This window comes from Pleurodeles waltl, chromosome 4_1 (genome assembly GCF_031143425.1).
Source record: "Pleurodeles waltl isolate 20211129_DDA chromosome 4_1, aPleWal1.hap1.20221129, whole genome shotgun sequence".
Taxonomy (NCBI): Eukaryota; Metazoa; Chordata; class Amphibia; order Caudata; family Salamandridae; genus Pleurodeles; species Pleurodeles waltl.
In genome coordinates this window covers 526675919-526695510 of record NC_090442.1, presented here as the reverse complement: position 1 = coordinate 526695510, position 19592 = coordinate 526675919, and the positions used below count along the sequence as shown (strand labels likewise).

At 39.7% G+C, this 19592-nt stretch overlaps 1 protein-coding gene across 1 annotated transcript in view; it reads left to right on the top strand.

Annotated features, from left to right (window-relative positions):
* Window positions 1-19592, top strand: part of PDZRN4 (PDZ domain containing ring finger 4) — a 469963-nt gene that overhangs the window by 238898 nt on the left and 211473 nt on the right. The gene's annotated exons all lie outside the window — the stretch shown is intronic.

Below are 19592 nucleotides of genomic sequence, written 5' to 3'. Positions count from 1 at the left end.
ATGGTAAAACAATAATACACTCTGAACAATGCCATTCCATAGTGACTGCATGGTTTAGAAGCAAAGGTTGCTTGGGATGTGGTACAGTATAAATGAAATGAGCAGCAAGCAAGCAGCCCATAGCACTGCATAGGTTACTGCTCAGAGCTCAAAAAAAAAAAAAAACTAAAGGAAAAAAATGAAAGGGGCATATACATGGAGAAAATGTAAAACTTAAGGACTGACCCACCAGCCTTTGCTAAAAGTCCAATTTTGTTAAGGCAGGTGTGACATTGGGTCAGATCACATACTCATGGGTAAATAGCATCAAAGACTGGTGTGAGCAAGACAATTTCCCCTTATTAATGGATGCCTGGGGTGGAAGTAGGTTGTGACAGAGCCTGGCAGACAGCTAAATCTGTCAAACCTGATCTAAAAAGTATGTTCCTGCACAAAGCTAAATACCGCTCATATAATTACAAATATGTACAAAATTAGAGTTGACACAACAATATGCAACCCTTCTAAGATGTCCTAAAAAGGATTATCACAGGGCATAGTTTGTAAGAGAACAGTAACCAGCACCAAAACCCATGCTTCATATGTTAATTTCTAAGATTTAACAAATTCACTGTCAACAGGCTTGAACACAGTGAAATAACCCACCGTCGGGCACCTGTTGCCTTTAACATATGTTCTTTGTAGCAAATTAGCCAGGCCTTAAACAGATCACACGTGGCATAACTTGTTCCAATAAACTTATGAGTCCTATAACCCTTGTCATTGGCATGTCATCATAACCAGCTCATGGGCTTCTGTATTGAGCATTGATTTTCCCACAATTCATCCCCCAAGCAGGAAGTCTTAAATTACAAACGTAAAAAATTACAATTGGCAAAATAATACACACCCCTTGTGAGGCAGCTTAACATGGATAATCCCAATATAAAACTTCTACCACCAGGTTTGTCAGAGGGGATAACCAACACCAAAAGTCTTACCTCTTACAGTAATCTGTGAGATTCCATGTTACAAAATTCTATCTACCAGATTTAACAAATTAGATTACCAATCCACCTTTAAAGGCCTGTTGCCTTTAACAAATGCTTTTCACCGTAGGTATGTGGGACCAAATACGTTTGTCTCAATCTTTTCATAATAAACAGATCCGACCGTTTTAATTTTGCAAAACATTTTCCAATAAACCAATCAGTCTTTTAGACTCATCTTGTCACCAAAACCAAATCAGACCTACAATTTTGAGCATAAACTTTCCCACAAGACAGCTATGAGACATACAGACATAAAATTAGAATTGGCAAAACAAAGTATTATGTCTCCAAAGAGTGCTTAAGCAGGATTATGACACTCCAGAGCTTCTATCTTCTGGGTGTGGGAGATGGGATTACAAATACTAAAATTGATGCCTACAATGGTACAGTGTAAGATTCTATGTAACAAAATACCAATCACCAAACTTTAACAGTATATCTACAATCACACATAACAGCCTATTTTTTTTAACATGTACTTTTCACAATAAAACAATAAAACACTACATAAAAAATCAAACCTGTGACATCAGACAAAACATTTCTTAATGAATCAATCATGCCATAGGCTTGATCATTGGCTCGTTCCAATATTCATCTGCAACTTACTATATCGAGCATAACCTGTGCAATAAAAGCACTCTTTTTCTGTGGAAATACACAAAGTCTGACCAATGCAATCACCTAGGAAACTATTTTTGACTGTCAGGTATAATGTTTTTTACATTTCAACAATGTTTTCCTTTCCATTTTCACCCATATGTTCAGCAAAAAAGTATAATAAGCAAACAATTTATGATTTCAAATGTTCGGCATTTTAAAATAGCTATTTGTGACAGCATTTGAAATCAATGATTTTCAGAAATAATTGACTTCTTTGGGAATATGTACAAGGCATATTTAATTGTATAAGTGATGTAGTGAACAAAAACTTAATTCTGTTTGCTCACAAACGATAAATGTTTTTAAAAAAAAGTATCACGACTAAGCCATTACCTCAGTGTTGTCCACACTGTGGAAAATGATATGAAATATAATATCTACAAAAGAAACACAATTAAACATTAGCATTCTTGCACACCCTAATGAAAGGTCTCAGAATTCAAGTACTGGGGTGCTTGGACCACACCTCCCAGATTGCACTGTATACACATTTCTGATACAACCATTCCCAGAGGTCTGCTTTCCTTCCACTTTTCATGACTAAGAGGGTAGAAGGCGTTGTCACCTGTGGCACTGCAGTACCAAACCCACAGTTTGTTTTCACAGTAAATGCATGGTTTATATAAAGTTAAGGTAAAAGTGAATTACTTGAGGAGTCCCTGAAATATACCTATAGATTGTTTCCCCAAGTTTGCGTACCAACTGTAAGGAATGAGGTTTCTGATGAAGTTCAGCATAGTGCAAAATAGGCAAAAGTCCACATTTGATTGGGAGTCTATAGACAAAATGTTGTGAATAAGGAAGTTCCCAATGTAAAAAACGTGTTTAATATTGTGAGAGAGAAGTTGTCTGGGGAGGACAAAGTGCTTCCTCCCTTCTTTCCAGTGAGTTGATAGAAATTATTTTTTCTTTAGCTCCAAATGGAAATATGGGGACAGGTCTTATGAAAGAAATGTGTATCACAGGAATATGGTGACTGGGAATGGATTGACAGAGAGAGCAAGAGTCAAAGGTCTTAGTGGCAAAGTGAATATAGTGTGAAAAGTTCTCTGTTGGCTGTAGATGTTCCAGAAAAAAATAGCCAAATAGGATTTGAATTTTCTGGCATTTAAATAGAAGAGGAAAGGAACTGTTGTATATTGACATTGATTGATCATCACTACAAATAAGTGAAAGAGAGAGCATGGGTGAATATATAAACAAGATTGGGGCATCGTTTATAAGACTGTCATTCATGACTAGAAAGTGCTGAGAAGAGTCATTACCGATAACACATTTAATAATGACACTCACGGATATGGAAGGTAATGTACAATTGAACATAGGTATACAGTGTCCCACTTCCTTTATGCTAGGTTTGCAGTAGACAAATGGCACAAACATTCATGCAAACATGACTATTGCACCATATTGCAAAGAAAGATAGTGGCCCTTGCTAACTAGAGGAAGTTCAGAACATAAGTTGTATTGAGTTAACTTTTTTGGACCGTCCTTTCATGGGGACTTTGGAGGATGCTGTACAGTGCAAGACTTACAAAGCATCTTTTCATTGCAACATAGTCTCTACTTACAAATAATTTGTGTTGGTTGGTTGGTTGTTTGTGTTCAGTTCAGGGCTGTCAAGAAATGAATAGCAACATGTTTGGACCCAATGGATGTAGTCAGTGTTAAAAGGATTATGATAGCATTGTCGGATAGTCAAACATTGAGATGGGAGTGTGGTGTTTATAGAGACCTGGTGGAAAGAAAATGGCTATTTATCAGGAAAGTTGAAGCAGATGTTAGTAGTATAATTTAAAGAGCCTGTCTTTTGATATAAGCCAGGTTTTATGAGTGAGTGTGCTTGTGTGTGCATTTCTGCATTTGTTGGGTGAACAAAGTTAATAATAATCCTTCTCTTTCCAGCGTAAAGGAATGGAATAGTAAGGAGCTTAGCAAGGAGAGAAAATGTTGTGTGGGAGAGTCTTGGGTGTTTGGGACAGAGTGATTCCATGTAGAGGTGCTGTTCAGGCATTTGCGTATATACCTTAAACCATGTTGAACAGATTAACTTTTTCAGTCCACTTTCTTCTCTTGCTTCATACCCGGTTCAGCAAAACAGAAAGCTGCCTCTGGGGTATTGTTGATGCCTGCGATGTCCACACAATTTAAATAGAAGACACTGCGTGCTTCATAGAATATGTATTTTCTTCATGAGCATCTACAAGATGTTACAGGAAGGGCAGTATTTTTATGATAGTCGTAAAAAGGAGTATATAAATCATAGAAATGAAAGCCATGGGAAACATGATTATCTCTTAGTGAAATTAGTGGGGCATCCATTTTAGTGTTTCCATAAAGGTTAATTTGCTTCTTCCTTTTTCATAAATCAAGAATGTTTTGAAATTATGGATAATTACTTTTATGGATTGACAATTACTTCTGCCCTTCTGGCAACACAGTGACATATTATTCAGTAATAGGTTGGATGTTTTTATTGTTCATAAACATTTCTGTTCTCTTGCGCCTTGTAATTTGTCAGTGCACGTGTTTGGAATAGGCAATAGTTAAGCACTATACATACATGATGCTCAAACAACCCGTGGTTCGCCCGACATGACTTCAATAATGAATATGTATACACTCTTTATGTACAGTATGTTGCTGATATGTGCACTCAGTTAACCTGATTTCCTGAAATGGCATTAAGCAGTAATATCCTTGTTTTTGGTTGTGCATCTGTGCATTTTCCTTAAAATACAAATTAGGGTTAATCAGTGGGTAATTGATCACTCTGTCTTTCCCACTTTGTATTTTGATGGTGTTCTAAATATCTAACTTTTGATGGGTAGACAACCGCATATTATTTAACATTCCATGAGAATCAGTTGTCCCCGAAAACATTCCCACGTGGTCAAAATACTGACATATGCTTTACCTAGTTATTGCACCTGGAAGTTGCATGTACATTAACTAAGGGAACATATGTTAACACCTTTCGCTCCTGGTTCAGGAGGTTAATAGAGAACTTCTACAATGTCTCCATTTACCACAACAAATCCATAGATGCCATTGAATATGCTGTTTACATGCGAATTTTGTGGTCCAGCAATATGTGAATGTAGTTTGTGCATGCATGCTGATGGTTGCGGAAATGAATATTCTCCATTATTCAGCTTAGGTAGACGTTTTCAACCATACCTACTTGTGTTGCAACTTAGCTTTGCACAGTTTGAGGCTAATCACATTCTAGAATTTAGTCGGTATGAACAGCCTCAAGGAGGGGTGGGAACTACTTTGAGGCTGTCCTTGACAGCAGCTTACTGAACTCTGTTTGCCCATGAATTCGGTTTGCACATATCTACCCCAATTACTTTGACACATGCCCTTGACTCAGCCATCAGTAGTTCCAGAATCCAGTGCCTCCCCTCATGGCTCCACTCTACTGCTCAGCCTTCTTCTGCTGCTACCACTGGCATCATGTTATCCTGCAAACACACCATCAAACTTGAGGTACGTTCCAGAAACTGTATTTGAAATGTCCTTGCATACTGAGAGTTTTCTTCCTATATGTTAAGGTCAGTTATAATGTTTTCTGGGCATGAACACCATGGCTCAAATGGTGGTCTTCAAAAGAAGTGATGCCAAAGTACATGGAGACTGACCTGTCACCATATATTGCACAGTCTATCAGCCTTTAAGCTTAGCTGTATCACCTCTGTCTGATAGTAAACCTGATGCCAGAGTTCATGGAGGCCCTGCCACACAGTCTGTCACATTCCTCTCTAAATCATAGAAGGGCAGAAATTACTTGCACCAATTTTCAGCTGACCACCTTCCTCTCAACCACAAAGGCTTTCACCTAGAGGACCCAAATCCCCAAAACATTTTTGAAATGATAAAGTATTACTCTTCACTCCTACGTGTGTTGAGATAATGAGACACTACACTCAACTCACACAGTGTCATCATTTCCTTAACAAAGGATGCGTGTATGGCCATAAAAAGACCAGGAATCAAATCCAGTGAATATTGTTAGGAAGAAACAGTCACTTTAGAGGAAAAATTATATCTGTCTTGGGCACCCACCTGATTTATATTTTAGAGGTTGGGTTGTCCCCTACTAAGGTGGTAGAGTAGGTTTTTCTGTCACCCTGGCTGAGGTCCTGATGACCAAATTTATAAAGGACTGCACAACTGGTAGGCATTTAATGCGTGATAGGAGCCATGGTCAAGGCGGGTCCTATCATTGCATTGTACATTTTCTGTATAGTTCTGTCAAATATGACCAAGCCATATAGTAAAGTATTTTTTGGATTAAATAATAATAATTAATAAAACAAAAAAAACCTCACCATAAGAGTTGTCTCCCATGGAAAGGGAGGCATTTTGCAGTTTTTACTGTTCCTTTCCACGAGGGTTTTCCTGGCAGTGAAATCTGACCCATATGTCCACCCATCTAAATTATGCAGCAGAGATCCGTGGGGTAGCTAGAGGGGTTTAACTGTGGCAGAAATGGAGAAATCTCCACTGTGGTTACACTAAATGTCTGCCAGATTTTAAATCTGACAGGCAATTATGTTGGCGGGAAGGGTACTCTGTCGCAGGGGAGATGGAAAACCCTTTCCACCAACATATAAATCAGGACTTAAGTTTGTCAAATGTCCAACTCTGTGGAGTAATATACATGCAGCATGTCTGGCGAAGAACACTGCTTGCAAAGCTTGTAGAGGACAATGAAAAGCATTCCACTACCTTGCAATCCACTGATTACATTTTTTATTTATTTATTTCTTGCATGTTGTTTCCACTTGATTTATTGTTTGCAGCTTGTCACTTTTAAAAATTAAAGACCTCCTTTATTAAAAACTTCTAAAGCCATCCATGCACCCTTTAGATTCAGTTCCATTTGCTATTCACTTTTTATAGATATCTGCCATGCTTAACTATAGTTTTCCAGCCAGCGAGCTATTATTATTATTTTCATGCTAACACCCTCTGCCTTCAGTTGTATGTGTTTCTACTTGTTTGTCTTTAGGTCACCTTCAGAAGCTTCCCTGTCAACGAGGTTGACAATATTACTGGGAGTGAGATATTTTATTGCTCAAGACTTATTACACTAATGTATTTCTGGTTAGTCAAAATGTGGGCAATAACTATCTGCCTTTTGGGATTAAATATGCTGGAAATCATACCCATTTCACAAATAAAAATCTGAACCGAAAAGCGATGTGACAGGTTTCAACTTTATGCGTTGTCAGTAATGATTAATATGTATATTTCTTTATGAGGCAACTAAGGGTTCTGTAGTTTCATTTAGCAAAATTGCTAGTTTTATAGAAGGAAATTGTAGTTGACAAACTTAGCTATTATCAGTTGACAGTAAATCACCCTTAGATGAATAGTATTTGTTTGCTACTTCACTTAACATCAATCATCGAGTGGATTTAATTTGGCAAATAGGAGAAAGTAGATACCCTAGTGGTTATAATTCACATAGCAGGGAGGACAAAAGAAGCAATTTTATACAATTCCGCTTGATTCATACTGTCAACTGTTACTCGGTACTGCCTTGATTATATCTGTATTTTGTACTGTGCCCATGCCTTTGAATACTAATGGGTGTAATATGTACTGCTCATATTTAAAATCTGTGATGAAGAAAATAGTATTTGCTCATAATCATTTTGGTTGTTATCCTGTCCCAGTTGTTCCTTTGCCTCAAGACTGTTTGGGCCAGCTGTATAGCAGATTGTAAACTGACATGTTCGAATGTATCTGGTATTTGTAGACTGAGAACCAAGCTAAAAGGCAGAGGAACACTGTAGGGCCAAAAGCAAATAATCTACCCTTCCATGTGATTTGAGGGGTAGCTAGATCCTGACATTGTGGACTGATACTACAACATGATGTTGTGTTCTTTAAAGAGATCTGCCTTCAGGGTTTGCTACATTGAAGCAGGTTTGGGGCAATCCTAATGAATGTGGGAGTGCCATTCCAGATCCTGAGTAAATAGCTAGAGAAGGCATGTTGCCTTGTTTATTTCTTTTCTGAAATTATCACCAGTCTTATGGTGTCCTAGCTCTGGGTGTTCCGAGAGCAACTAGAGATGAGTTTATCAACCAGAGAGACACATGAAGCATCTCACTATCTAACAAATTCAGATACTGCACCTTTGCATCAAAATGCATGCTTTTCTCCAAGATAATCCTGAGATTAGAGCCTCGATACTAGCTACTTATTCAATAAATCAGACAGCTTACAAAATCACAGTTTCTTTGAGACACACACAGCCTCACTTGGGCATACAGAGTGTCACATTATAACTAACCACGTTGCTCCATTGTCGGTGTTCATGAACAATCTGACGCTGTCTAATTTCTCATATGGCAGGTCACTTGTTCTAATTTGGAGGCGTTGACCTCTGAGTCTCCTTTGCCTCTTGTGTGGTCTGGTCATTTAGTGGTACCTTTCCTAATCAAATGCCAGAACAAAGCAGGTCTTAAACTGGGCTTAGCTCAAGACATGGTCAGAACCTGGGAGAAATTAGACACTGGCCCTCTCAATGCACAATTTCAGGATGCTATTCCGGCTCCGAACCCATCAATAGATTTAGAGCAACATTGGGTGGATGAATGGCTCAGGAATGCATTCGATGTAGTGCTACCAGCTAGGCTAAAATCCTCATGAAGAACTTATCCTCCACACTTTGACGCTTGGAAAAAAGTGTAGCAAAGGGTTATAAAGAGAATGGAGGAAATCATATAGTGAAGACCACAAGGCAGTTTATAAATCTGCCCTAAAGAATATCGTGGGCTAGGAAAGTGGCCAGAGCAGCGTTCTATTCGGATAAGGTTGTAAAGGCTCAATACTGTTTTAAAACTTTATTCATTGTGGTTAGGGTCCTTGCAGACTCCAGAAAGACAACACCGGCACCAGTGATGTTGGCTGAAACTTGTGTAGAATTAGCCAACCTCTTCCTTAAAAAGGTGACTAATATTATGTCCAGTCTTGCAGTAAACCCGGAGGCTACTAGATTGGCCACTGAACCTACCGCAAGTACAGTGAGGGAAAAATTGAGTACAGGAGGGATTAATCATTATATTGAGTCCTGGCTGGTGGGTCAGGAGTTGGAACATTTGACCCTGCTGGACCTTCCTCAGTTCTTAACCTCTCTTTTGGATCCCTTCTATCCCTTCAAGTTAAGTCTCTTAGACTCGGGAGTGCTGCAAAGGTTGGTGGGAGTACTTAATACCTCACTGGAGAGACGGGATGTATGCCATATGCGTGGAAACATGCTATGATTCTCCCCCTCTTGAAAACATCCAGCCTTCATCCTACTACCTGGGATAACTTTAGACCTATTTCCATGCTGCCCATCCTTGCAAAGGTCCTGGAAAAACATGTTAATGCTCAGCTCACAGACTTTCTGGAAAATCATAATAATGACTTACAACCGTCGCAGTCAGGCTTCAGGGTGGGACACAGTTCCAAATCCACTCTCTCAGGGGTCACTGAACATCTGAGACAGGTCCTTGATGAGGGTGGTATGGTGGCTCTGACTTGTCTCAATCTTAGTGTGGCATTCAAGCCTTTGGGAAAGGCTTGCGATGCTGGGAATGCAAAGTAAGGCACTAGCTTGGCTTGCCTCTTTTTTGGAGAACCACCTCTTCCAAGACTTTTCCTGTAGTGCAAGATCCAAGTGTCCATGCACTGAAACAAGGTGTTCCAAAAGGCTCAGCATTGAGTCCCTTGCTGTGACTTGACCCTGTTCTCATATGCGGATGACCCCCAAATTATCTTTCCTTTGCCAGCTGGGCAGGGAAACATCATGAGCACCCTAAAGTTAGGTTTGAGTAGAATTTCTGCATGGATGGATCAGGATTCTCTCAAGTTAAATGAAGAAAAGATGGAGGTCATAGTATTGGGGAAGAAGCTCAATGCTTTAGGCCACCTTCCAGACCTCTCAAGCAGGTAACAAACCTTGGATTCTGGTTGGATGCAGAGCTCACAGTGAAAACCAGGGTAAACAAGGTGGCTTCTACCTGCTTGGCAGCCTTGAGATGGGTCAAAAATATTGTGGGCATGTTACCACTTTTTGCTCAGACAATTGTGATCCAAGCTCTGAAATTAGCTAGAGTTGATTATGGTAATATCCTAAACCTGGGGGATGAAAAGTCTGTAATCCGGCACTTGCAAATAGCACAGACAGTGGCAGCCAGACTACTCTTTCAGTTACCAAAAAATGCATCAGTATTGCATTTGTTTCAGGAACCTCACTGGCTGCCCATAAACAAGCACATACAGTTGAAAGCTTTCTGCTATATGTACAGGTTCAGATCTGGCTCTGACATTCAATATTTACAAGATCTGGTGATTCCATAACAGCCCTCCCGCTTGCTTCGCTCGGCCTTGCAGTCCCTATGTAAAGTGCCAAGAATTCATTGAGCATGTTTGGGGGGGAGGGTGGTTCATTTGCTTATGTAGGCCCCAAATTGTGAATGATCTGTGAGAGACATTGCCCAATAGTCAGTATTTGACAGCATTTTGCAAAAACTTAAAGACCTGGATTTTTAGTGGGTTTAGAGTATAGGTGCTTCACTTTTTATGGCTCAGCACCAGGAAACTCACCTGGGAAGTTGGGTGCTTTATAAGATACAAAAATAAAAATAAATGGGCAAAATGCAAGGCACACACATTACACAGAAGGTAATTTCTCGCCAAAATATTGACATGTTCACAAGCATTGAACCACACACAAAACCACAAAAGTTTAAAATTAAACATTTCATTTATTCCTAAACAAATTGATGGTCCTGAAAGACCTTGGCGGTGCAACAGTGGAATGGGGTAGAAACTGTAGTGTGAATATAGTCCAAGAAAATATCTCCTTCACTCACTGTCACTCCTCATTTGACATTAAATGACTATGGGCCCAATTTATATTTTTGAGGAGAGGGAACATCCCTGCCAACATTATGGTCCACTCGCCTGATTTAGGTTTGGACAGACCATAGGCTTTACAACAGTAAAGACTACTCCATCTCCAACAGAACGTGGCCACTCCCCTCTGACAGCCGTGCGAAGTAAGGGCCACTGGACATTTGGCTGTATGTCCACCCACCTAACTTAGATGGGCGGACTTACAGACAATTATCAAGGTCCGTCACTACCAGGAAAGACCTGGTAGTAACAGGAATTGGAAAGTGCGCAATGCCCCCCTCGCCATGGGAGGAAGCTGCATTGGGATTTTCTTTTTGAAAATAAAAAAAAGTTCTAAGTTTGCTGTATGGCTCTGTCATGTTGACTGAGCCATCCATCAAACTTGCAATGCATTGGCAAGAACCATTGTGAAGGCAATTCCTATCAATGCCAGAATTGTCCACTCACCAAGCGGACATTTCTACATTTGGTGGACAGCACCTCTGTCAGGGTGATGGAGTCATTTACTCCTTTGCCATGGTGGAAAAATGGGCTGCACACCTACATATAATTTAGTTCCAGTGTTTGAAGATGATATTCTCCCACACAACATCAACACCCTTTGCACCAAACTATGACATAGCTCAACAGATGCCGAACAACAATAATGCAGTGACATTGAAGCCAACTGTACAGATGTCACTTGTTTAGGACAAAAGATTCCCCACTCTTGTCCACCAGCTGTGCATTTAGACCTATGGAAGCTGCAACAAAAGTAGAAGGTCTAGCACCATCTTCTTTCTCCATAATATGGTGTGGCTGCTTCATCTCAGCCTGGCACATCTTCTTCCACCACTTTGTAGGTGTAGATGCATGCTGCCAGAGTCCAATCTCAGTGCTATGACTGCATGTGTTCTAACATAGTTGGCATGCTTAAAAGGTATCTAGATGCAGTGTCAAGCCTCACCACATGCACTGCAAGTGACATGTTGCACCAGACAATGTTCCAAATTTACAAATTGTGTTAAATGGGACAACAGTCAGGGTTGTTAAGGTTTCTGCTTCCAAATTGAGTGATGCCAACAATTGCTGCTGCAAGTCCAGCACCTCTGTCATCAGCCACAGATTAGGTTATTGTCTCCTATTGTGTTCAGTAGTTTTTTTTAGCCACCTCCAAATTCTTCTATATTACTTTCCATAAGCAATACATTCCTTTAAACTTCTGGTTACAAATAACCACTTTCTACTCTCTATGATTGTAACATAACACTGCACCAGCTATGTAGGTATGTAAGACATCACTGAGCGAAATATGGGCGTAGATCATATATAAAATTAGCACTTGCAGTACTCACTTTGTATAATCCGGCTCACTGACTTTTGTACCTTTCAAAGGTTGTATGCTATCTAGTGGGCTCACTGTCTAGCACATCACAGCATTTCACTATTACCTACTGAGTCGTTTATCTTCTGTAGCTTTAACATTCATTTTTGTTAGTTACTTTTTACACTGCAATTTCTTCTTCCCATCTTGTATGAAAAATAATACACTGTTATGTCAATGATAAACTCTTGCCAATTTTTTTTAGCAAAGATGTTTTTCTGAAGCATGTTGTGTGCTACTGGAAGTACTGTGTTAAACAATATATATGAGGCTTGGTAAAATATTCTTTAGTATATTGATACGTGGGTTTGCAGGATTTGTTGGGGTGGCTGTTTGAGACCGAGCAGTCCAATATTTTCTTTCCACATATTTGTACACTTTGAGAGTGCTACACTTCTGTAGCACTGTCAAAGTGTCACTGAGAATGTCGCAGAATTCTAACTTAGAATAACTTTCTCTAGAATCCCATCTTTCTTTTGACCAACTACCACTCTGCCATATTTGTCGTTTGGTCAATGGCTGTGACTCTTTACTATTGACAGTTGTTAAGTTGAAGCAGACATTTATTTTGTCCTAGCATTGTTCCATTGGTCACCCACAGATTTTTACATCACTTTTCCCATAAGACTTACACATAACCTATGTATGTCTCTATAGTACTGTACGATGAGAGGGTAGGTAAGAGGTGTGTACATTTATAGGCGGATGATCATTGTTTATAGTTTATACTCACTGTCAGCGTATTTGCCTTTCTTTAAATCAAGTGTGTATGTTTTTAGTTATTGTTGGCTTTCATGTCCTAACGTGATAACTAAACTAAGGACTGCTACAAAACAACTAACACCTATATCATCTTTACATTCAACTATTTACTATAGTACGCCGAAGAGTTTGTATGAAAAATGTTTGCTCCTTTTTTTAGATGGTTAAATTGCAGTTCTTCTCCCAGCTCAGGCTTGTATCTTGTTTATCAGAGAGTTTATTTTGCCTTTGGTTTGAATTTAACATTAAGAAGCTTCAAGGTCCTCTCACCTCCAATAAGATAAAGCTTGTTCAAAGAGATGACACCTGGAACTGTACTGTAGATGAATGCCATTTTTTCAGTGCCATGTTCCATATCCCATTGCAAGCACACCTGGTCCTTAGTAAGTAAACTTACAACGGGACGCGCACAGGCAGATGAACCTTTTGGATCGCATGAAGTATCCTAGCTATGTAGTAATCGATGAACATCAATTATCAATGTAATCAATCGACAATCACTAAGAGAATCATTAGGTATGAGACAATAAATCAACATTTTATAAATAACCACAACTCAATTATACGTTTTATAAATTTTATTTCCCTATTAGTTACAATACTAAGTCATCAGGTTAGATCAAACTTTATTCAGTCAACTCAGAATTAGTTTATTAATGACAACCAATAACATCATCTAATCAGAACTTGAGAAAATATATGCTTGAGTAATTCAGCATAAGCCAACCAAGATGAATATAACAGCATTATTAGCAGAGTTCAGCAATCAGTCCGTCAATCATTTGTCACTGTCAGCGTCACCCAAAGGACCCTTACCTAACCCAAATTAGCATTTAGCATGTGGGACTTCATGCAAAAACAATTTAGAAAACAAGAATTTGGAAAACATCTAGCTAAAAGAAAACTATAAAACAGCGCAGTTGGTACCTAGAAAGAAAAGCATAAAGGTTAATCAGTCACATTGTCATAGCTACCTATCCACGAAATGGATCAGCAACAAAGTCAGTCTTCGTCCTCAGGTCATCAATCGATCAGCAACACATCAGGCTCTCAAGAGCATGAGCCCAATGACAGAATCTCGAATCACGTCCTCCGGTACTCAGCATTTCTCCCCTCTCATCTAAAGTTTTAGCCCTTGTCATGACTTTTTATTATAGTTTTTCAGTCCATCCCCCTAATTCCCAATTGGTCAATTTGTCCTCCATATTTGATGTTACCCAATACATTTTATTCTACATATCTATGAGTTCTAATATTTCATCTTTTTCAGTTCATGGATTGGCCCACTGTACGATGTCTTCATCATCCGGCTTTTCAGGTATCAAAAATATTACATGTTCCTCTTCAGTCAGTGCTTCTATTGTTCAGGTCCTGGGAGAGTACATTCAGCCTACTCTACCCTTAATTGTATCAAATTGACTTCATCATCTCTTGTTCATCAGTACATTGCAGAAAATTCTAGCTAAGCACACAGTTCATGGTCAGTTCATAGGCACCAGTAACTTCTACATCATTTGTTTATTAAATTCTGCTTCTGCATGAGGCCTGACAAGTAGGCCATGACTTCGGCTAAGTTAGCTTCTACGATATAATGCAAAACATAGGTTATACTTCTCAATATAGCACAGTACTACATTATTCTTATACATTTTCATTATTTCACACATTTCTTTAATTCTTTTAGTACAAGTTCGTATAAGTGGCTGACATACCCCGTGGGCACATTTTCAAAACTTACACGTTCGTTTTTCTCTACAATTGATTTCTCTATGATCTTTTATAAACCACAACATATAAGCATTTATTATGAATTTCTAATTAGCATATCTGCGTCAACACCACGCAGAAAACTTGAATGGTCCTCTCCTATGGAAAGCTCTTTTAGATAACATTGTCAGAGACATTATAAGGGTTTTGGAGGCCCTGGACCACGCATATTTTTGGGGTCCCTGTTCAGAACAGCTTTGAATTAACAAACCAATTTCAGATCTTTCATGCGCTCTTTGGTTAGGTCACTAACAGTGCGCAGACACACTCTGATATTATAAATGTGTTTACTTCTAATATTCAGGGATAGTGATGTGTGCTTTCAACACAGGATGTGTGCTTTCTATAACAAAGGAGAAGCTCACTTATATATCACTGCAAATAATCTCTGTTACAGTCTCCCATTTCTCATACGTGAATCCTATTTTGATGTTGCATAAAACATAAAGACAACATTTCTCTGCAAAACGTCTGTAATAAGCTCTCACATATCACCCACATTAAAAATGAATTAATTTAGGAATTACTAAAGGTCATCAGAGCAAAACTGCAGAACAGAGCTGGCTCCAAGGGGGCCCACTGAAAGGCTGGGGCACTGGGCCAGAGACTGCCTTGCCCATGCCATAAAACGTCCATGAAAATTGTAGCTGTCAAATTGTGACATCATATATATATTGTGCGTTAATTGGAATTAATAAAGAATCCTGCTAATACCATTCGACTTGGAGTCAAAAGTCATTCTATTTCCAGCAACAGCCCCTTAAGTAGGGTGAAGGTGTTTCAGTTGTTTTAACTACATAATGTCAAACATAGATATTGTTACTCTTCTGACAAAGTTAACACAAGCACAATCATGGAGTGTGGAGCTCTTACTTTTGGAGTTCATGAACCACAGGTTGTCTTACATTTATATAAAACTGTACTTAGATATCTGACTGGCAGGGCAATATGAATGGTTGTATACGAGTAGCATAACGTTTGCTGATAAAGAGTTCCACAATGCCATGTAATACCTTGTGCACTAGACAGAATATCTTATAATTAGATCTTCCTTTTATTAGTAGGCATTTGAGGTAATTCAGTTCTGGCATTATATAATTGAAGCATTTCACCTGAAAGAAGAGATGGACAGTGTGGTTATTGGCTCTTTGGAGTTTTGAGAGTGACCTTCTTGGAAAACCTCATATATACCAACAATAATCAAAATAAGATGTTACTGCCTGGACTAGTAAGGCTATTTCAAAGTAGTGATGTGCCTGTTAAATGTGGTCTAGAGAGCTTTTCCTTGTGGAACTGTGTCTTGTAAAGGGAAAAGTGTATGGAATTTCAAGGGCAATAAACAAAATGTCAGATATGTCATAATTTAGTCAATGACAATTTTGATGCAGACACTGATGTACTTGTAATTAGCGTATGACTAATTTGTAGAATTCTTAAAATTGTTTTCTGATTTTATATAAATCATAGTGCCATCTACCTACATAGGATGACCAGTCTTCTGAGTGTCAAGGACGTGAGAGAGTGGGGCTACGTAGGCATTGAAGAGGCTTAGAACCTGATTTAGATTTCCACAGAGGGGTTTCTCCATCACAAACATGACAGATATCCCATCCACTGCATTACGATCCCATAGGAATAATGGGATCATAATATAGTGGATGTGATATCCATCATGTTCGTGACAGAGTATTTCCCTCCGCCAAGATCTAAATTGGGTCCTTAGTCAGAAAGCAGATTTCTAGGGCACCCCACATGTGATGCTTGAGGTCTTTAAAAGAAGGGGCTTTACCTGAAGCATATTAACTTTTTCAGCCATGTTCCACATATGACTTAAGATCTTGCCATTTAACTGAGGAAGACATCATACTAAGTAGGACTGAATCCTTCTGAGAGGTCACATAGGTTAGGGCTGGGGGAAATAATTCCTCCCTGAATTTTAGGAGTGGTATTTTTTTTATAGGAAGCTGAATTGAAATTCTTGAAATTCTTGATTAAATCTGATTGAAATTACCTAACATTCTATTGGTCTCATGGTGTTATCAGTTAGCTGTGTAAATGTTGTGCACCAACAATGACTTTGAAGAAATCTACTTTACTGTCCCAATCTATAAATCCTATAATTGTAAAGATTGAAAAGGATCCATTAGTGTTAGGTCCTTAACCCACAAGCCACACCTGACACATTTCAAGTATATTCGTTGACAATGATTCTGAATAGATGTGATTGGAAGCTAATATTTAGCACACCAAGTAAATACATTTACTCTGTGTGGGGTATACTTCCTATTCTGAATTTTCTTGGTCAGAAGGAGGCATAGCATATAAAATATTGATATAAACTTTACTCAACTTCATGTTTCACCTTTATTGTTGCAATTCATTTCAAAAGGTCAGTGGAAAATTGTGGGAGGTGCAATAATCACAAGAAAATATCCTTGCACTATTCCTTGCGTGGAGTACTCCCCTAGCACCATCCTATGCTCAGCATTTTCACCTACTGGCATCACCCACTGCACAAAACTGCCCAGCACCATTTACCTTTAGTAATTGCTGGCAAAAGCTCAGCCACAATTTCATGCCACATGATACTACACCCTTCGCAGATGGCCCATCTTGTGACAGGATAGTCGGGCAGTTTCTATTTTTCCCACGATTGCAAAGGGCCAAGTTTACGGACTAGGCTTAGCTTTGGGGATGACAGTTGCACTTAATCCACTCCTAATTCTGCTCCATTGTCTTGTGTACGGATGGAATGTTACTATGCCCCATTCTGTTTTCCTCTGTAGGAATATTACTTTGGGACATAAATTGACTGACATACTTTCCAGGTGTTGACCTTAATCAATTTTTGCCTTGGTTGCTTTCACATAAACTGAACAAACATCAGGGCCAGTTCTCTTCAAGGAGCTTTTATTGTGATGGGAAGGATTGTGGGCAGTGTAAGCGTAGTTATGAGTGGTTTCACATGATGAGATATGACATATTTCAGATAGATTCAATGTCCCTAAATGAATTTCACAGGCCTTATTGGTGCTTCTGGCAACTGCTTTCAGGCTGCATGAACTGTCATTAAAACTCACTGGAAGAGTGGAAAAGGAGTGTTTGCAGTCCTTTCCTCCGCATCATAAGGTAATGTTCTCTGTAGCAGGGCAGGGTTGAAGGAGTTCAAAAGGGGGAGATCAGTGTGTTGTTTTTTTCACAACAAAGTGCACCTAATGAGGTTAATGAATAATTTGGTTTGGGGATCAGGCATTAGGAGTGAGAATAAAGAAAGTGTCAGCAGTTGAACAGTGGACAAAGACATTGAAAGAAGATTTGAGACAGGATGTGGCGTATCGGCCAGAGCTGTCCTGCTTGGAACTTGGGAACCAGGTTAGAGTTTCGGTGCGGGCTGAACTTCTTGTGATTCTGGGCAATTCACTTTATCTCCCCGTGCCTACCAAAAACTAAGGTGTCCTCGTGTAATGTAACTGGTGCTCAAGTAAAATGCTTGAATACCTTCAAGTTTGCGCTATATAAAACTGCCAAAAAACATATTTTGAAATGGAGCCCTAAGGGTATTTGGTCGAAGCCACTATATCCAGTACTGCCTGTGGTATTCAAAATAGAATAGCAACAATGTGTTTTAATTGTTTGAGCTGTCCACCCAACTTAAAACCTGTAATGCATAACAAGCTCAACATCACCCTTGTTAGACCTGGCATCCTTGGTGTGGCATCACCAGGTAGATGGGTGGGAGGAGCTGACACACCTGATACAAAGGCCTGCATACCCCCCTGTAGAAAGATATTCTACACCAGATGTCAAGGAAGGAATTTCAGGAACCTTGTGATCGTCATAAACTTCAAAGGCACATTTGGGTATAAGTACTGGACACCAAACCCCACCAAATCAGAACTCTACTGGACCAAGGATATTCTGCCAGGAAGAAGGACTACTGTGCTGCCAGGAGGGACTGCCACTCTGCAACTGCATTGTTGTTTTGGCCTGTTGGCCTACTGCGTGCTGTGTGCTGTGCCGTAGGAGGGATTGCCACTTTACCATGTGCTTTACAGTATTTGCCTGCTCCCTGCTATTTCTGGCCTGGAGTGAGGGGAGACTGAACTCGCTCTCTGCATCCTTGCAACTAAAGTTCTCCAAGGGCTTGTTGGCTTGCCCCTCTGTTCTCAAAGTCTAAGGGCCATCAAAGACTTCACTAAAGCTTTCCCTGGACTATCAACATTGCCCATTCTGAGGCAACCAGTGCCCTGCTTTGTGAAAGTCAAGATCATCGTGTTTGGGGAAGCCAGGGCTGCCCGATCATAAGCTGGGCTCAGTGCGCTGTTAATTTTCATCAATTGCCAAGTGAGGGAAAGTCCCAAGTAAGAACAGCGTGTCACCTTCCACCCACATCTCCCAGCTTGAGGTGTTGTTGGAGCAACAGCATCACCTTACACCAGCACCTTCCAGTTTGAGATGTTGCCGGAGCAACAGTGTGGCCCACCTTCAACCACAATAAAAGGCTGTCACACAAGTGCGTCTCAGTGCGGTTCCAACGTGGACTCGAAGGAGGAGAGCACTGCTCCGATGCCCTGCAGCAACATTATCACTGAGCGGCAACTCAAGTTCATCTCATGCGGAGGAAGGTACTGTAAAGTAAGGGCCTGAGCGGTCATGGTGGCTGTACTGCACTCTCACTTGTAAGCGCTGAGATTGTTAGGTGTGCTGGTCCAAAGAGGCCCTTTTTAAGAATCTTTTCACACTAACCATTGGAGGGTCACGGCCCTCTGAGTCATCGCACCCTCAAAGGATTACCTTTCCCTGCAGGGATCTTACCATTGTAACCCGGCCCAGGGGATCATAATTAATTTACGCATGGACTATTTTTAAACACTTCTATCGTTAGGCACTGTGTATTTACTGCATATATTTAAATCCACCTTTCTAACTTAAGAAGTACTCATTGGGTTTTTGTCATTTTGGTCTTGTTTTATTCAAATAAATATTATCTATTTTTCTAAACTTGTGTGAAGTCTTTTGTGGTGTCTTTTACTGTGTTACTGCAATTAAGTGTTGCACAAATACTTTAAACTTTGCCTCCTAAG